The sequence below is a fragment of the Schistocerca serialis genome, chromosome 1 (genome assembly GCF_023864345.2).
Source record: "Schistocerca serialis cubense isolate TAMUIC-IGC-003099 chromosome 1, iqSchSeri2.2, whole genome shotgun sequence".
NCBI classification, from domain to species: Eukaryota; Metazoa; Arthropoda; class Insecta; order Orthoptera; family Acrididae; genus Schistocerca; species Schistocerca serialis.
The window spans coordinates 85,998,906-86,019,894 of NC_064638.1; the positions used below are offsets into that span (position 1 = coordinate 85,998,906).

Below are 20,989 nucleotides of genomic sequence, written 5' to 3' on the forward strand. Positions count from 1 at the left end.
AGCCTCTCAACTGTCCAATTTGTATAAAACGACAGTTTCATACTGAAATTTTATACCATTCAGAAATAATTCTTAAATGGTACATTATAGGTTTCTTATTCGAATGTTACTCTTAATGGTATTTTGAGAGAGAGTATCTGTCATAATATGAATAAAGAATAAATAGTGCACCACCAGAAATTATTGAGATTATTAGTTAACTTACTTAAAAATATGCATATTCAAATAGCCAGTGTGCACAACGTAGGTCCTTTGTCGGCTACACATGTCAATGACTAAGTGGCTATTTATTTCAGTTGATTAACCTTTTAAACTCTTTATTTCTTTGCATTAAGATGACATGTCATATTTGGTTGTGTGCAGGAACAGTGGTCGACTGCTACTGTGCTGCCGGCATCTGCACATGTCAAGCACCTCGCATTAGCGCCAACGACGAAGTTTGCTTGTCGCGGCAGGAACAAAACACGTGTCTCAAGGTTTCCAGCTCTCCGGATATAATATGTGAGTATCAAGGTCCCTACGTGAGAATTCAAATGCTTACGTAATTATTGCTTCCATTTTGAAGCTCTACAATCTGTTTAATATTGAGGTAAGTGCGACCAAATTGCGGAATCCTAACAGCGGCAAGTGACATAAAGCAGGTATGATACAGACCACCAAACACTTCCATCTACATTACATTTATCGTTTTCCATGGATCCCTCGGAGAGGAGTCCCTGGATGTGGAGAGAGTCAAAGGTTTTTTTTTTCTCAGATACATGGATGTTGTACAATTCTTACGCAGACAGAGTTATGAGCTATAATCCTTGTAAAGATATTCATCAATAGAGTAGAAGGAGTTGGCCAACAGGAAGTTATTTAATTCACTCTCAAACCTATCTTTATCCCCTACAAGACCTTTGATGTGCTCTGATAAGTTACTGAATATATGAATACCGATGTATTTGACTCCTTTTTGTACTAATGTTAAGCTTTATAATTCTTATACAGATTGTTTTTTGTTATGGTATTATAATCATGTTTTGCACTATTCTGTGTAAAAAGAGACATGTTGGAAATGACAAAGGATATCAGTGAGTATATGTAATGAGAAGTAGTAGTTAGAATACCAAGTTTCTTAAAGAGGTCTCTGCATGATGATCTAGGACTGACACCAGATGTAATTCTAATGACTCGTTTCTGAAATTTGAAAATGTTCTCTTTGTAAGAGGAGTTTCCTGAAAAGATGACTCCATAACTCATTATTGGATGGAAGTAGGCCGAATAAACTAACTTCTTCATTGTTAAATCACCTGTTTCTGCTATCATGCGCACTGAAAATGTAGCTGAACTAAGGCGTTTCATTATGTCTAGTGTGTGAGTTTTCCAATTTAGGTTGTGGTCAATTTGTAGCCCTAAAAATTTGACATTGTCTACAGCTTTAATTTCATTGTTAGCGTACATTATACTTATATGGTCCAGTATTCTTTGTGAGGTACTAAACTGTATGTGCTGGGTCTTGTCAGATATCAGTGACAATCCATTTGGTGTGAACCACCCATTGATACTTACAAATATTTCATTAGCTGATTCCTCAGTGAGACCACGGGTACTGTTTTTTATATCAGTATTTGTATCATCTGCAAATAAGACAAAATTTGTATTTTGTGACACTGCGTATTGAAGGTCATTAATACATAATAGGAACAACAAGGGACCTAAAATAGAGCCCTGGGGCACCCCTTGTCTGATGGTTTCATATTTTAAATGACTATTGTTATGTGGTAAGCCTGATACAGACACACACCGTTTTCTATTAAAAGTGTAGGATGAGAACCATGAGCCTACTACTCCTGTTATCCCATAACATTTTAACTTTTGTATAAGGATTCATTCCTAATACAATCAAAAGCTTTAGCGAGAGCACAGAATATTCCAAGTGGTAACAACTTTTGATTTATTGATTCTAATATTTCATCTGTAGAAGTGACTATAGTTTAATCAGTTGACAATCCTTTCCGAAATCCGATGGCACCTCTGCACTTTACAGAGTCAGGGCTGCTTCAATGTTGTGCGAGGTCCATATTACTAACTAACTGCTGGAGCGTCATGATGAATTCCCTTTTTTAAAAATGTATTATTTTATTTCCAAAACAAAATGTTACTTCTTTAATTAAGGTACTCACTGGTTCTAAAGGCACTGGTTATTATTTTCAGTAGTGTAAATAGTAAGGCACTCCACTGTTTCTATCTTCTCTCCCTCAGCTTTGGAAATAAAATGTTTTAATTTTCATGTAAGATGTGGACGGGATTATTGGAGAAGAGGTAAAGGATATTTAATACACTGTTGTCATCGCGTATATTATGTACGCTCGTAAGAGCAGCTTACATATACTCCGACGATAGTTCTTATGATGAACAGAGTATGATAAAATGGCTACAATTTTGCTTCTGATGGTGTAATTACGTTGCCCAAATTCGAGGCTAGCCCAAAGAAAGTCAGAGCAGCTTGAAACTACTATTTTTACTGCCCATTCAATCAATTGTTGCAAGCCGGCCGAAGTGGCCGAGCGTTTCTGGCGCTTCAGTCTGGAACCGCGCGACCGCTACGGTCGCAGGTTCGAATCCTGCCTCGGGCATGAATGTGTGTGATGTCCTTAGATTAGTTAGATTTAAGTAGTTCTAAGTTCTAGGGTACTGATGACCTTAGAAGTTAAGTCCCATAGTGCTCAGAGCCATTTGAACCATTTGAACCAATTGTTGAAAAGAGAGAGAGATGATGTAACCACCGACGTAGCATAAAACTTTGTACTCACAATAAATCATTTCATTGGTGTCACAGTGGCTTATTTTGGTTAAGCATTTTCTTGACGAAAATAAATTTAATACCAAACTCAGAGTTAACGTGAAGAAAACCAAAGCCTTGTTGCCTACTGCAGGTAAATCTATCCTTGCAATCCCGTAAAAATTCTGATAAAATGAACTTTTCAGATATTAACGCGTGAAAATTATTATCAATATTCAAAATATTTATTATGTTAATTTTAGAGCGAAACGCAATGTTTAATACACTACCGACTATTAAAATTGCCACACCACAAAGATGACGTGCTACAGACTCGAAATTTAACCGACAGGAAGAAGATGCTGTGATATGCAAATGATCAGCTTTTCAGAGCATTCGCACAAGGTTGGCCCCGGTGGCGACACTTACAACGTGCTGACATGAGGAAAGTTTCCAACCGATTTCTGATACACAAACAGCAGTTGACCGGCGTTGCCTAGTGAAACGTTGTTGTGATGCCTCGTGTAAGGAGTAGAAATGCGTACAATCACGTTTCCGACTTTGATAAAGGTCGGATAGTAACCTATCGCGATTGCGATTTATCATATCGCGACATTGCTGCTCGCGTTGGTCGAGATCCAATGACTGTTGGCAGAATATGGAATCGATGGATTCAGGAGGGTAATACGGAACGCCGAGCTGGATCCCAACGGCCTCGTACCACTAGCAGTCGAGAGTACAGGCATCTTATCGGCATGGCTATAACGGATCGTGCAGCCACGTCTCGATCCCGGAGTCAACAAATGGGGACGTTTGGAAGACAAAAACCATGTACACGAACAGTTCGACGACGTTTGCAGCAGCGTGGGACTATCAGCTCCGAGACCATGCCTGCGGTTACGCTTGACGCTGCATCACAGACAGGAGCGCCTGCGATGGTGTACTCAAAGACGAACCTGGGTGCACGAATGGCAAAACGTCGTTTTTTCAGATGAATCCGCGTTCTGTTCACAGCATCATGATGGTCGCATCCGCGTTTGGCGACATCGCGGTGAACGCACATTGGAAGCGTGTATTCGTCATCGCCATACTGGCGTATCACCCGGTGTGATGGTATGGGGTGCCCTTGGTTACACGTCTCGGTCACCTCTTGTTCGCACTGACGGCACTTTGAACAGTGGGCGTTACATTTCAGATGTGTTACTACCCGTGGCTCTACCCTTCATTCGATCCCTGCGAAGCGCTACATTTCAGCAGGATAATGCACGACCGCATGTAGCAGGTCTTGTACGTACCTTTCTGGATACAGAAAATGTTCGACTGCTGCCCTGGCCAGCACATTCTCCAGATCTCTCATCAATTGAAAATGTGTGGTCAATGGTGGCCCAGCAACTGGCTCGTCTCAATACGTCAATCACTACTCTTGATGATATGTGGTACCGTGTTGCAGCTGCATGGGCAGCTGTACCTGTACACGCCATCCAAGCTCTGTTTGACTCAATGCCGAGGCGTATCAAGGCCTTTATTACGGCCAGAGGTGGTTGATCTGGGTACCGATTTCTTATGATCTATGCACCCAAATAGCGTGTTGCCAGTTCTAGTATAATATATTTGTCCAATTTATGATCTACATTTCTTCTTGGTGTAGCAATTTTAATGGCCAGTAGTGTATTTTAATTAATCCTACGTAATGGTCACGTGTATGCCATCAGGACAAAAAAAAGCTAGATGGGCAGTCTTCCACACAACTCGCTAGAAATAATTACGTTTACTTAGTTTTCTCAGTGGTGGAGAGATTTTGAATAAGAATATAGTTTTTACCTCATATTGTAACAGAAAATGCGTTTATGAAATACTTAGTGAGTCAGAACAGCCAAGAGGCTTTATTCTTCAACAGCAGAGACGAATGTGGTAGTCGATTCTTTTTCTATTTTCTCCTTTATTGAGTTTCGATTCCCCCCGAAGGGGGCAGGCTGGCAGCAGCTTAGTATGTCGCTCTTCAGCCTACAGAATTTGTTTTAAAAAGCGGAAGATAATAAATAATAAAAACAGGCGATGAAATCGGAGACTTAAATGGTAACATGGCGGAAAAAATCGTGGAACTTAAACTTAGAAACAAAGGGATGGTGATGCTAATAACATACATATGAAGCAGACAGGTAATATAATAGACACACAATTAAAAAACACGACGACAATCTGGTTTCTGTTCGCAAGAGATATAAAATTCACACCCAGCGAGAGCATGATTTCTGTTCGGAGTACTTTGGAAAGACGAACAACATTGAACATTCACTTGAACACTGCACTAAAAAGTTGGCAAATATGACATACCACAGCCGAGGGCAGGTTGGGGGAACCTGGGCAGATGATGGGAAATAAAAAGGGGTGAAGGAGAGGAAATACGAAGGGAGGGGGGGAAGGAGCCGATGGAGGACGAGGACCTATAAGAGAGGGGGGGGGGGGGGGGGCGCTGTGGTAGTCGTACTTTGAACCAAGTCTTTTATAACCTCGTGAGATAAGATGTCCGTTGTTACAAAGAATGTATTTACATTATGTAGTTACTCTTTGATACTAGAACACATATGTTATTAACATTTTTAACACTAAAAATGTCACATTAACGAGTTGTAGGCCTTATAGTTAGTGTGCCGTGCTCCCTCTGGGAGCAAGAGCGCGTCGAGCGTTACTGTCGCCGGTAGACGGCAGGTTGGAGTAGAAGGTAGTTAAGGGCTGCGGCGACCTGGAGAAGAAGAGAGAGTGGCACGGACGGCGAAGAGCGCTAGTGAGGTGCGCGTTGCTGTGGCCAAGTGTCTGCCGTGGCCCGTTGGCAAGAGTGGTGCCTTTGCCCACTGCGGGTTTGGCGGGGCCGAGTGTTGGTCGCTGACGTGAACATGACTCGTTAAAGGCTACGTCGGCAGAACGCACAGTATTCGGCGTGTCCTCTGCTACTGAAGTTGCAACCAAATGGCTCTGAGCACTATGGGACTTAACATCTATGGTCATCAGTCCAGTTGCAACCAATTTGTCTCCACTGTAGTACTGAGTTGGAGTCCGGTCTAACATTTGCAAGTACTGGAGGCGGTGGTATCTGCTGGATGATACCCTTGGGTTTCCGACTACGAGTAATCTTCTCTACACCTTTCTCTCGGCGCTCTCTAAGCGAGCGTTTGTCAGTGGGCGCTCGATTTAATGAGAAATCACGGTGAGCATCCGATTAGTGTGCACGTCACTTGGTGTCGCGTTGTGGCTATTTGGAATCCGTACTTTGGTTGTCCGTTGTTATACATACAAATGTGTTACTTATGAAGGTTTTTCCTGGTACTACTTGAGTTCAGATCCATCAGTGTTTGTGGGTTGTGGCTGTCAAAATTCCAAACGGATTTTACACTACTCGCCATTAAAATTGCTACACCAAGAAGAAATGCAGATGATAAACGGGTACTCATTGGACAAATATATTATACTAGAACTGACATGTGATTACATTTTCACGCAATTTGGGTGCATAGATCCTGATAAATCAGTACCCAGAACAACCACCTCTGGCCACAATAACGACCTTGATACGCCTGGGCATTGAGTCAAACAGAGCCTGCATGGCGTGTACAGGTACAGCTGCCCATGCAGCTTCAACACCATACCCAAGTTCATCAAGAGTAGTGACTCGCGTATTGTGACGAGCCAGTTGCTTGGCCACCATTGACCAGACGTTTCCAATTGGTGAGATATCTGGAGAATGTGCTGGCCAGTGCAGCAGTCGAACATTTTCTGTATCCAGAGAGGCCCGTACAGGACCTGCAACATGCGGTCGTGCATTATCCAGGTGAAATGTAGGGTTTCGTAGGGATCGAATGAAGGGTAGAGCCACGGGTCGTAACACATCTGAAAAGTAACGTCCACTGTTCAAAGCGCCGTCAATGCGAACAAGAGGTGACCGAGACGTGTAACCAATGGCACCCCATACCATCACGCCGAGTGATACGCCAGTATGGCGATGACGAATACACGCTTCCAATGTGTATTCACCGCTATGTCGCCGAACACGGATGCGACCATCATGATGCTGTCAACAGAACCTGGATTCATCCGAAAAGATGACGTTTTGCCATTCGTGCACCCAGTTTCGTCCTTGAGTACACCATCGCCGGCGCTCCTGTCTGTGATGCAGCGTCAAGGGTAACCACAGCCATGGTCTCCGAGCTGATAGTCCACGCTGCTGCAAACATCGTCGAACTGTTCGTGCAGGTGGTTGTCGTCTTGCAAACGTGGCTGCACGATCCGTTACAACCATGCGGATAATATGCCTGTCCTCTAGACTGCTAGTGATACGAGGCCGTTAGGATCCAGCACGGCGTTCCGTATTACCCTCCTGAACCCACCGATTCCATATTCTGCTAACAGTCATTGGATCTCGACCAACGCGAGGACCAATGTCGCGATACGATAAATCGCAATCGCGACTTGCTACAATCCGACTTTTATCAAACGCCGATCAACTGCTGTTTGTGTATGAGAAATCGGTTGGAAACGTTCCTCATGTCAGCATGTTGTAGGTGTCGCCACCGGCGCCAACCTTGTGTGAATGCTCTGAAAAGTAAATCATTTGCATATCACAGCATCTTCATTCTGTCGGTTATATTTCGCGTCTTCGTGGTGTAGCAAATTTAATGGCCAGTAGTGTAGAATCTTCTGATTTACGAATGGCATGTAGACAGTGAAAATTGTTTCATCTATCTTACTTCTGGGGCATGTCTTTAGTTATCTGTTGGCTAATATCAAGAGCTAGAGCTCTGACATCTACTAATAAAAAAAATGTAAAGGAAAATTTTATGCCCCCGTAGTTAAGTCAAAGTTCCCTGCATAACATTCGTACTTTTCTGCGTTTGTGGTATGTTTGATTTTTACTAAATAATTAACGAGTTGTGGCTGTGTTACAGGATAGGTGATTATATCTCTTGTTAACTGTGGTCTAGTTAAATATGTCTGTGTACCATGTTTGAAATTTTTAATGAAGGTTTCTTGTTCTGTGATAGCGGCAACCACCGTCCTATGTTAGTAGAGAAGGAGGAATTATTGCTACTGGCGTTGCCTCTGCCACCGCCTCTATCGTAATAAAGTTAAACCACATTTGTGACTCATGTTGGCTACTTCGAAGGCAATGGCGTTTAGATAATTACTGCCAATAGCCGATTGTTGATATTGGTGATATATTCATTAGATAATAAGTTTTGCTGTTTGTAATGCAAATGTATTTTCACTTCATGTAATATTCTTTACTAAAAGGAAGTGATTTTATATTCTGGCTGTTTTGAGGAGTTTACTATCAGTTGTGCTATTGAAATTTAGTCTTCTCAGTTCTGGAGGCCATTTGTTAACGTTATTCTTGCATTTTTTGCTGTTAAAAATAAATTCATTAGTATTTCTAGAAACTTTAACAAATTTATTATGGTTCAGTACCTTTCCACTCAACACAGCTACCTACCGCAATTCAATTATCTGTCGTATTAGCTACGGTTTTTATCGACATAAATACACGCTGTTTTGTACTTTCTTTACACGTCTGGTATAGGTTTAGTTTAATTTTCATAGGGCTTTCCAGCAGTCGTCACATGTTCTAGATTTGCACCATCGGTCGATTTATCGTCGAGCAAAATTAAAAGTTAGCCGCCGATGCAAGTACTGACGTGTGGAGACTGATTCGTAGTTTATTATGAGTTAGGCTCCAAGAGAGAAAAAAAGAAACAACGCACTACAAGGAATTATACGAGCGGGACAGAAATCGCTAGATGTTGTGTACATATACAATTTCAGAAAAAAGTTGATGATTTCTTCAAGAAAAAAAGCTTCACAAATTGAGCAAGTCAATAACGCGTTGGTCCACTTCTGGCCATTAAGCAATCAGTTATTCGGCTTGGCATTGGTTGATAGAGCTGTTGCATGCCCTCCTGAGGTATATGGTGCCAAATTCCGCCCAATTGGCGCTTTAGACCGTCAGAATTCCAATATTATTGGAGACCTCTGCCCGTAATGCTGCAAACGTTCTCGACTGGGGATATTGAGCGACGCTGCTGGCCATTTAGAGTTTGGCACGCACGAAGGCAAGCGGTAGAAACTGTCGCCTTGTGCCGACGGGCATTGTGCTGAAATGTAAGACCAGGATGGCTTGGAATGAGCGAAAACAAAACAGGGCGTCGAATATCGTCAACATACTGCTGTTCCACAAGGGTACTGCTAACGATAGCCAAAGATGTCCTCTATGAAAAGAAACGACACCTCAGACCACCAGTCCAGGTTGTCGGGGTGCATGGCGGGAGACAATCAGGTTGTTATCCCACGACTCTCTGGGCCGTCTCGAGACACCTCTCCGACCTGGAATATCATTGACTGGAGTAAAAGTTTCTCCGACAATGAACTCCGCTTCGAACTGAGCCTTGATAAACATCGAAGACGTGTCTGGAGACTCCCTATGCAGAGACCGGGTACCAAACTGGCTGCCGCTCGCCATACGGCCCAGCAACCAAGACTGATGATCAGCGGTGCCGTTACTTCTCATAGCAGGACGTCTTTGGTTGTCTCTTGCGACATCCATACAGCACAGCGCTAAGTCGACGATATTGCACGCCCCGTTTCGTTGTCCTTCGTGGCTACCCATTCTTACCTTTCCGCAAGATAATTTCCGCCCGCACACCGCGAGAGTTTCTATTGCTTGTCTTCGTGGTTGCCAAATCTCTCATTGGCCAGCAACGTCGCCGGATCTCTCCCCAATTACGAACATTTGAACCATTATTGGCAGGTCCCTCCAACAATCCGAGGATTTTGACGATCAAACGCGCCAGTTGGGCATAATTTGGCACAATATCTCTCAGGAGGACATTCAAATTCCATGAATCATTGCCAAGCCGACTAACTGCTTGCAGAGGTGGCTAAACGCGTTTTTGACTTGCTCAGTTTGTGAAGCTCTTTCTCTTGATTAAATAACCCATTTTTTCTGAATATGTAATCATCTGGTTGTAGATACATGTACATCACACCTGCCGGCTCCCATAATCTCCACCGATAATACGGGAGCTCAAGTTCATAATAAAGCACAGTAGATCACAGCAAAACAGAACACATGTAAATGAAACTCTTGTGCCGATTGGTAATATCTGAAATATGATTTCATAAAATACCATATTTGAAAGTTTTACAGTGTGTTGATACATCTTTTAGGAACAATATTTTCATTTCTCCACATAATTTTCATCCCTCTCAACTGCTTACGCCATCTTGGAACCAGTGCCTGTATACCCGCACGGTAAAATTCTGGACCAACCTATTGGAGCCACTGTTTGTCAGCGTGCATAAGGGAGTCATCAACCTTGTTCCACGAAGAGAGTTTCTCAGCTTTCCAAAGAGATGATAGTCACATGCAGCCAGATCAGGACTGTAAGGCGTATGTTTCAGTGTTGTCCATCAGTGTTATGTGATCGCTTTCATGGTTTTTTGACTGACATGTGGCCGTTCATTGTCACGCAACAGCAAAACATCCTGCTTTTGCCGCTGTGGTCGAACACGACTCAGTCGAGCTTGAAGTTTCTTCAGTGTCGTCACATATGCATCAGAATTTATGGTGGTTCCACTTGGCATGATGTCCACAAGCAAGAGTCCTTCGGAATCGAAAAACACCGTAGCCACAACTTTTCCAGCAGAAGGTGTGGTTTTGAATTTTTTTCCTTGGGTGAATTTGCATGATGTCACTCCATTGATTTCCTTTTCGTTTCTGGTGAAAAATAATGGAGCCATGTTTCATCACCTATCACAATTCTTCCAAGAAATTCATCTCCACCATTCTCGTACTGTTCCAAAAGTTCGATGCATACCGTTTCTCTTGTTTCTTTGTGAGCCACTATCAACATCCTGGGAACCCACCTGGTACAAACCTTTTTTAACGCCAACACTTTCATTATTCTGCAACACACTTCCTTCCACTATCCCAACGTAGCGTGGCCATTCGTTCACTGTGACGCGTATGTCAGCAGTCACCAATTCGTTAACTCTCTGCACATTGTCTGGAGTGTCTGCAGCATGAGGCCTGCCGCTGAGAGGACAGTCCTCAATATTGCCGTGCCTGCTTTCATCATGTGAACTGCTTGCCCACCGACTAACTGTTCTTCGATCGACAGCAGCATCTTCATACACCTTTTTACAACCTCTTGTGTATGTTTCCCACTGTCTCGTTTTCACAGCAAAGGAATTCTATGACAGCACGTTGCTTCTGACGAACGTCAAGTGTAACAACTATCTTGAAGACATGCTGTGACGGCGAAACTCACGGGAACAGGTTGAACTAAGTTTGAAAACAAGCAGGAAGGATGTAGCTACACACTGTAAAACATGCAGAATGAAAACTGTATTTTTACAAAAATGGTGTGGATTTCTTTTGGAGTGACCCTCGTAGAATTATATCGAGTGTATTCTTCGAAAATGCACACAATATTACATAAGCTCCTGTAAATATTGTAACACCCCACCCGTCACTTATCTGGTTTTGGTGTGTGTTCACCCCAGATAATTGACTAACAGATCAACAGAGAGTGCAAAACTGCCGCAATGTCGGATAACGCAAAGAAAGTAATAAGGCCCTGTGACTCCTGATTGAACTACGGTGGCAGTGTTGACATTAATTGATTCAGAATTGTTCCCTTTTAATTGAAAGGGGTGCACATTGATGTTATATTCAGTTATTGAACACCAGATGCAAATGTTGAACATAAAATTAATTAAGAAAGTGACTTTGGATTTCAATTACTTGATTGAAAACAGATGCAGTCGATTAGCACAGATTTATTTTAACTCACGACCTTCAATCATCACATTACATGACTCTCCTAACAGACAGTGGTAATAAGTTGCGTTTCCGTGGAGTAAAGCGCGATAAATCAAAAGTAATTCCTATCGACTGACCCAGGCGTAATGCGAAGTGCGAGAAGAATTCTACAATACACGGCCCATGACACCCTCGTGGAAACTTTACCGACGTGATCCAACAAATTAATCAGTGGCCGGAGCGGGCGCAATATCACCGAATTCAGCGTGGCGGAACGGCGTCGTTGTGCGGACGTCGGCCGACCTCGTGGTGCTGCAAGGCTGCGCTCGTCTATTCACTCCTAGCTATCTTGCTCAGTACGTAGCTGAACCAAAACTTCCTGTCTCCAATCTCAATCGTTCCATTTGCTAAGTCCTAAACTGCAGAGATGCTCACTCTTTCTCAAGCAAGCTGAGTAAAGAACGCCACGTCCGCACTCTAGGCAAGCTCGGAACGGAAGACCACTACTGGGACTTCTCCCAGTCCGCTCTTCGCCACGGTTTCCCCACCAGCAAAATCCCTTACGCCAATTGCAGCGCAAGTCGCGTTAATTAGGCGTCGCTTCCCAGCACCGACCAATGCCTGCTCTGGGAAGTGAACAAATTCCCCCAAAATTTCCCCTCCTCTCAACTTCTGCTATTTAGCTCCTCCCAGGCCACCCATCAAGGTTAGCGTCTGCACAAAACACCAATTTTTCCGGAATTCTGACTCCAGGAGAGTACTTTAAATTCCTTGGTCCTATGTTCCCATCGGAGGCCGGCGTATTTCATTCTGTCGCTCTTCACCTGATTTACTTCAGACTCTGCGGACCGTGAATTCAGCGTGAAGTTGCTATAGTCACGAACACGCATATTTTGGCCTCTGTTGACCGCTCCACTGCAGCTTTGCCCAGCTTACTCGCACGTTTCACTGAAAACGGGATGACGGACATTTATCAACAGGCGTACAAGTTCTCCGTCTGCTTCCCGGTACACCAGCATGGGGTCAACCACCCACTCATCTTAAGGCAGCTGGAGCCGCGCCCCGTTACTGCTTTCTCAGAGCCTGAGCCGCCCTACGCTGCCTATTGTCGCTTCCCTTCGCCGCTCCCCAGCCGGCCATGCTCAACTCTAAATACTTCCCAGGGGTAAATTAGCCTCCAGTAAATCGACGCGTTTCCACAAAATTTTCATGTCGTGTGAATTACTTTAAAACCATCACCCGACATTAATTACTCCAATACGTCCATACTATACCCTTTACAAGATGCATTGTGCCTTGTCAGTCATTTTTGTTCAGCCCTACTGTTCGCTCAACGTGAGTTAGGTGATCTTTAATGACTTCATGTAAGGGACATAGTTCTTGCCATCTTACAAATCAGTGCTTTAAAAGCACTGAACAATCATAAGAACGCAATGAACAAAATTACTGAACTATATTGAAGTCTGCGATCGGTTAATTTCGCGCTGAAAAGTAGGCAATGCGACTGTATGCCTACTGACAGCGCGAGGCCATAGCATGTGCCACAAGCATGAACCGTCTCTGCTTAAAACAAGGAAGGAAGTTTAGGGTCCAACGTCCCACTAAGAGCTAGATCATTAGAGATGGCACACAAGCCCGAATTGTCTCAAGAATGAGGAAGGAATAGGTCGTGCCCTTTCAGAGGAACCATTTGTCTTAGCGATTTAGAGTAATCACGGAAAACATAAATCTGGAGGCGCGGATTCAACAGTATTGGTAGAATGATCATTGCATCCATCCCGGATACTCACAGCGTGTTGTAAGCTTGTGCCTCGCATCCTCATTCAAGTAATCACTTCCCTCTTTCCTGGCCGGCCGGAGTGGCCGCGCGGTTAAAGGCGCTTCAGTCTGGAGCCGCACGACCGCAACGGTCGCAGGTTCGAATCCTGCCTCGGGCATGGATGTGTGTGATGGCTCAGAGCCATTTGAACCATTTTTGAGCACTATGGGACTCAACTGCTGTGGTCATCAGTCCCCTAGAACTTAGAACTACTTAAACCTAACTAACCTAAGGACATCACACACATCCATGCCCGAGGCAGGATTCGAACCTGCGACCGTAGCAGTCGCGCGGTTCCGGACTGCGCGCCTAGAACCGCGCCCATAGTGCTCAGAGCCATTTGAACCATTTGAACCCTGTTTCCTGTGTAAATTTCGGAGAATTCCCCTGCATCTGTATAGTACATGGTCCAAATCTTACAAGCAGGAGGAATAAATTCAGTCCTGGCGATATTCTAAGTAAAATGGTGCAAAGAAATACATTTTACGTTAATATCTATTCTTTTTTGTTTTGCATGTGTATTTTAACACGTGTTGCAGCAGTGTCATAAGCTTTCCTGAGACCGGCAGCTAGGGCGTATTTTTGGCACGACAATATTCCGCTTCAAATGTTACTCGTAATTACTTGCCATCTTTAAATCACGCAATATTTAATAAAACACCTGCATCTAACAATGCCTGGTGTTTATGCTTCGATGCACTTCCACCACACGAGTAGTTCTACTACGATTTTTAAAATTAAATCATATTAAGTCATCTACAGATGTTTGTATCAAATCAGGCACTTTTCTGTTTACTCTCATGCCTCATTCCATACAATTGTGTCAACTATTACAATGCTAAGATCTGAGACAATAATGAGATCCGCCTGAGACAATAATATTAATAAGTTTCTAACAATGCTTGTATTGTTAAACTGTTGAAAAATTAGTTAAGATTAATTTTATGATAGACACGATTTTGTAACAGTCTTCTTGCAACAAATTACTTGATATTTTCGTGTAAATCATTAACAAGACAAAATATTTCAAGAATTACTTGTTACTAATTTGAATACTTGTCTGTCTATTACATGACTTTTGTTGTGCTAACACCATCCTTTTCACACAGAAATATTAACTATTTGCTCAAAAACCAAATGACGGTACCGAAACCCTTAAAAGATAGATTACAAATTGAATAACACTCATGTATTTGGTGCTACACTGAAAAAGGGTATCAAATACTTCAACGGTTTTCCTCTGAGACGGTCACATTTGACAATGCAGTATACTGCGTACGCGAAGTCGTAGGTCGGTAGTTCCAGATAGAGCTGAAAGCTTTGAGTGTGGCACTGTTCTGTGTTATTTTTAGCTTTCTCTGTCACTTTGACGTAATGATGTTCAAGTATTCTGATTACTGAAACAGGAACATAAACTCCGTAAATACATAAAAGTACAGTAAAAATTACGTGGAGGAAGCAGAGTTACTGGCGGCCGTTGAAAAGTGTTACAGACTATAAGGAGTCCGTCCAATGAGGAGAGAGTGAGTTCAGGTGTTTCTGACGTTTACTTTTCTTTCAAAGCTAAGCAACGTAAAAATATCCAATCAAGAGTGGAAAGCACATAACATACGAAAGAATTTTAGTTGCTAATCAGGGGGCATTTCAGTCTTTTCTCCGCGAAGTCACTAGAGAGACGCGTGTTCTAAAATCTGCAGGAAGAGCAGAAATAAGGTTGCAGTATTTTTTTCTAAACACACTGTAAGGTGTACAGTTGTAAAACATTTGTACGATAGTGTTCAAGAGTTACTTTCTGACAAAGAACGGGGACAAAGCAATAATGAATCTAACTACATGTAATGCCATCATCAAAGTATCTTTGCAAAAAGTCGCAAAGAGAAAAAGGCAAATAAACTTCGTTTTTTGAAATTTATTCATGGCTATACTTACCTAGGAGCCATGAAATGTGTGTCGTGGTTCAGCATTTGGTTAAGGATACAGTTTTGGAGCCTGAGTAACATTTTTGAATCTTGGCACAATGAGTGAGTGAAGGTAACTGCTGCGAGTGAACATTTGCTTTGTTTTACCACTAACTTTCTTGAGCAGTGAAAATTTTCATTGAAAATGTTATTAGCTTTGCAACTAGGGTCGCCCACTATCCCGTACATCCCGGGAAATCCCATTTTTTCACTTAATTTGGACCAAGATCCTTTTCACGATATAGCCCGTATTTCATTATTTTAAATTACATGATGATTTCTTTGATGCTCTTTGTCACTTCCTTTTCTCCGTTTTCCTGCCAGCTCCCATGGATGAATTTCGGCTCGCCAGTATGATTTTTGTTCGGTGTTGCGTCGGCCCGTTACACCTCGATGCTTGACTGTGGTGTGCGTACTGTAAGACCTTCGGTACACACACCATCAGATTATTTGACTTGTCGCTCTAACGAAGTAGGCGAGTGCCAGCAATATGTCTCGTGGTCTTATTGTGGCGTGTTTATCTTCTGCCGTTAGGTCAGACGATAGAAATGCCACTTGCACGCTTAGAGTAGCAGATTGACGGTGACCAACTTTAAACAGAACTTGATTAATTTTCACACACATTTATTAAAATAATAATAATCATAGATATTACGTAACTTGATTTTGGATGCTGTTTACAATTGACAATCTGAAGTTCCTTTGGTCTTGGTACGTTAATCTTATTCTCACATATCTCTGATACTTGACAAAGTATCTATTCATTTCTGTTCATGGCTATGTAGAGGAATATGATAATCTTAGTAGGCGCAGACTGAAACTTGACTGCAGACTAATGCAGACTGACTAATCGGAGGTCTGTAACTCGTTATAATACCTCGCGCGTTCAGGTATCACTGCGCGAGTGTGAACCGCGAGGAGAAAAGGTTCTACGTTAGCAGCGATCTCATTGGCTGCGTTTCATATTAATACGCGGATCGGCGGAAGCAGAATTTGGTCCGTCTCTATGACAGCGCCATCTCGTAGTGCGGAGACGGACGAGCGCTGCGCCTGCGCTGTTGTGCTTAGCGGGGCGCGCTCTAGTGGGAAAGTTGTGTACGCGTTGACTACGCGGAACTATGTGCACAACATCCCTCCCTTCCGGGCGAAGAAAAAAAAAGCTTTCGAAGTTTGCTTGAAAAGCCTTTTTTTCTGCTTCCTTGCTTTCCGGCGTGCGTATGTCTGTGGGTGCACACATGTTGCTCCCCGTGGCATCCGCCCGTGGTCCGCTAGGAAAACCACTCAAAACCTACGGAACAGGGAACCAGAGAAGCAAAAATTGTGTTACATAATTGCATTTCAACATCGGTACATTGGTCATAGCTTAAATCTAATGTTTCTTCGACGTCCATCTTCTCTGGGGATGTCGGCTGCCCCTGAAGGTGCTGCGTCGGCGTCGGCGGCGGTGTCTGTGTTGGCGGCAGCGGCGGCGGCTGCTGCCGGTGACGGCGTCTGGAATCCTGCGAGCTGCTCGGGGTTGACATCTGCTTCTGAGTCTGCAAAATGAAACAGCCTAGGAGTTCTGCCTATATGTGACTGCTGTCTTTGCTGCCGTAATTGATTAGTATGACGAATAATTATGCCGCTTTACGTTCTTATTCTATACATGACATTTCCAATGCATTCTACAATGATTCCTTGTGTCCAAGTACGCTTTCCTCGACTGTAGACAGTTACGAGGATTTTGTCGTTTACGTGGAATCGTCGTCCTTTTGACGTTCGTTGATCATTTTCTGGATGCATTGTGGGTTTTCTGCTGGTGACTGTGCCTCGTGCTGAGTAGCTCTGTATTGTGACAGAAAAATTAATAAGGAAGTCTCTTTGTTGCACTGTTGCACCAACTGTCATGTGTGCCTTGAACGTTAGTACGAATCGTTCGGCGAGTCCATTAGCCACAGGGTGAAATGGTGCCGTCCTGTAACGTGCATTTCCGTGCATCTGACAGAATGACTGGAATTCTTGCGACGTAAATTGTGTGCCGTTATCGGTCACTATGGTTTGAGGCAATCCTTCAATGGAGAAGATCTTTGACAACGCTTGAATTGTTGTCGCTGAAGAAGTTGTACGCATTTGTAGTACAAAAGGGAATTTTGAAAATGCATCAATGACAATTAACCAAGAAGTTCCAAGAAAAGGACCTGCATAGTCAATATGCAATCTTGACCAAGGTTCTGTTGCCTGTGGCCACGGAAAATATTGTCTTGGCGGAGCTGATTGATGCGTCTGACATAATTTACAGTTATAAAGCATTGTTTCAATATTTTTATCAACGTTCTTCCAGTAGCAATGTTCTCTGGCCATGCGTTTCGTGCATACTATGCCCCAATGACATTGGTTTAGCATATTTAACACTTTATTCCTGAGAGATTTGGGTATAACTACTCTCGTTTTTCCCGTTTCACTGTGAACTAATATGACGCCGTTGTGCACTGTGAGAGCATGTCTCACGTTCCAATAAGATTTCACTTCTGGCTGAGCTAACCTGTTCTTATCGGTTGGCCATTCCGTAAGAATATACTGCATTATCTTTGATAACACTGGATCTTTGGGCACCAACTTAGCTATTAAGGTGGCACTGACGAGGAAATTTTCCACGACGTCCTCACTGATTACGTCTATCTGAAAACATACGTCCTCTCATTTGTCAAAATGTTCATCTTGACCCGCCGGTAGACGTGAAAGTACATCGGCGTTGGCATGTTTTGCCGTCGATCGATATAAGATCTCGTAGTTGTAAGTAGACAGTAGCAATGCCCAACGTCGTAAACGCTGTGCTGTCTTAGTGGATGCACTATTATGTGGTCCGAACATTGTCACCAATGGCTTATGGTCTATGAGCAGGATAAATTTTCGTCCGTATATGTAGTCATGAAACTTCTTCACGGCAAAGATAATTGTTAGTGCCTCTTTTTCTACTTGGCTATAGTTTCACTGACTTGAGTTTAATGTTTTCGACGCGTATGCAATCGGTCGTTCAATTCCTTGATGTTTATGGGACATGACTGCACCGATCCCGTAATCTGACGAGTCCGCCGCAATAGTGATCAACTTTTGCGGGTCATATGTCGTAACACATTTTGCGTCTACTAAACTTTGCTTCAGTTTGTCGAATGCGCGCTGGTATTCTTTGGACCAATTCCACGCGACTCCTTTGCGAAGCAATCTGTGCAAAGGTTCGGAAATTTCAGCTGCTTTCGGTATGAATTTCCGGTAATAATTAATTTGGCCTAATAAAGCTCGTAGTTGCTTTAAGTCTTTCGGAGCTGGCAATTTGTGTATTCCTTCTATATGCTGTGGTGTCGGACTGAGTCCGTTATTTGACAATATATGTCCTAAATACTGAATTTTCTTGACAAAAAATATGCATTTGTCCTTGTTGCACCTGAGATTGGCCTTCCTGAGAACTTTGAACAGTTCTTCCAGGTTATCTAGTAAATCTTGTGGAGTTTTTCCCGAGACGATTATGTCATCGAGATAGTTAACTGCGTTAGGACAGTTTCTAATTAATTGTTCCAAGTAACGTTGAAAGATGCTTGGTGCACTTGCGATACCAAATGGTAAGCGCTTGTATCTGTACAATACAAATGGAGTGTTTATGACCATAAATTTTTGTGTATCTTTGTCCAAAGGGATCTGCAGATATGCTTCCCTTAAATCCAGTTGGGCGAAATACACACCCCCTGCTAATTTATACATCAGTTCTTCCGGATTCGGAATCGGATGTGTATCTATAATGCACTGTGAATTGACAGTAGCCTTGAAATCTCCACAGATACGTAATGATCCATTTGGCTTTTCAATTACAACGATTGGTGTTGCCCAGGCGCTACATGTGACTGGTTCGATAATACCATTGCCTTCTAAATGTTCAAGTTCTAGTTTTACGCGTTCTTTCATTGAGTAAGGGACTGTTCTAGCTTTGCAAAACTTGGCCACTGCATTCGGTGTCAGCGTAATGTGTGCTCATAATCAGTTACACTGCCTGTCGCAGAGGAAAAAATATCTTCGTACTTCTGCAACACTATTTGTAATTTTCTCTTCGGAACTTCATGTGTGACCTGTTTCGCTTCATGGATTGTGAAACCTAATTCGTTAAAGAGATCAAGACCCAGCAAGTTTGATGCCTTATGAGTGCTAACTACTGCTAAAGTAGCTGTCTTGGTAAATTGTTTGTAAGTGACTTCCGTCGTCAGTGCACCTTTGACTGGAATTTGTTCATTACTGTAGCTGTACAGTGAGCTGTCAAAATGCTGCAATTTAGGAGAACCTAGTCGTTTATGCGCGTGCAGATTTATGATAGAGATCGACGATCCTGTGTCAATCTGGAATTTGATAGGTATTTTGTTCACCAGTAATGTGACATACAAAGATTTGTCCCTGTTTTGTACAATAGCATTAACTTTATGTTTAACTTTTGAAACCTGAATATAGTCTTGCCTATTCATATCGTCACACGCATTGGAGGTATACTTCTTAAAATTAAGCACTTTCTTACTGCTAAACTTATTTCTAGACTGTACACTTTTCTTATTACACACTTCTGATTTGTGCCCTTTACGTTTGCAAAAGTCAAAATTTGCGTTACGATAGTAACAATTGTCTCTGTGATGATTGATTTCACATTTAAGGCATGATTTCAACTTTAGTCTTTGAGTTTGGGTGTGTGATCCGTTCTTAGATCGCGTGAGTCTAGCCTTGCTGTTCTGTTTACGGCCTGGGGTAGGCGGGCCGCGTTGCCCTGTGTCGCTTGCCTGTGTCGCGAACACGTCACAGCCGTCGCCTTGTGCCACACTCACAGATGCTTGACTTTGTTCGTGTGCTCTAATGATTGGCAAACAATCTTGCAAGGACGCATTCATTAAACTAAGGAGCTCTTTCCTTAATTTCTCGTCTGGTGAATGCATTATGAGCATATCACGTATTAAAGAATCTTCATAGGACTTTTTACACTTTTCGTTTTCACAAATAAATTTGCAGTTCCTACTTAATCCTTGCAACTGTGTAATCCATTCCGTGTATGTCTGCTGTGCCTTTTTCTTGCATAAGTAAAATTTATGCCTTGCAGCAGCGACATGCGTTTGTTTGCTTGGCGAAGTATTTTTCGAGCAAGCCTGTAATAGCTGGGAATGACAAATTTGTCGGTTCACAAGTCGGACTCAGTTTTAAGAGAAGGTGTAGATAGCTGCGCCGCAATCTGCCAAAAAATAAGATCTTTTTTCTACATCACCTGATATCTGGTGTGTGAGGAAGTGCTGTTCCAGGTGTGCTGCATAGTCCGGCCACGCATCTTCCTTGCTGTTGTAAACTGCGAAAGGTGGTGGCGGAAGTTTAATTTGTAGCGGAGACGCTACGGCAAGCTGCGACTCCAAACGATCCACCCTTGTAAGCAACGCCTGTTGCGACTGTTGTATTTGTGCCATGAGATTTACGATCTGCGCCGTGAGGTTCATGGTTATCTGAAAATTCCAAGTGCGACTAGATTACTCCAATAATGATATTTTAGCTGCAAGAGAGCAGGTTAGCAGTCAAGTAGGTAGCTTCCCGAAGTCCACTATAATTCTATTTTATTCCAGGCTCACACGTGGTCATCCGTAATT

At 42.9% G+C, this 20,989-nt stretch overlaps 1 protein-coding gene across 1 annotated transcript in view; it reads left to right on the plus strand.

Annotated features, from left to right (window-relative positions):
- The first annotated feature begins 363 nt into the window (after nt 1-363).
- LOC126457026 (coagulation factor IX-like) overlaps nt 364-20,989 on the plus strand; it is a 225,304-nt gene continuing 204,678 nt past the window's right edge. Inside the window, exon 1 of the mRNA XM_050093008.1 lies at nt 364-501. The gene's annotated coding sequence lies outside the window, so the exon portion shown is untranslated. The remainder of the gene's footprint in view (nt 502-20,989) is intronic.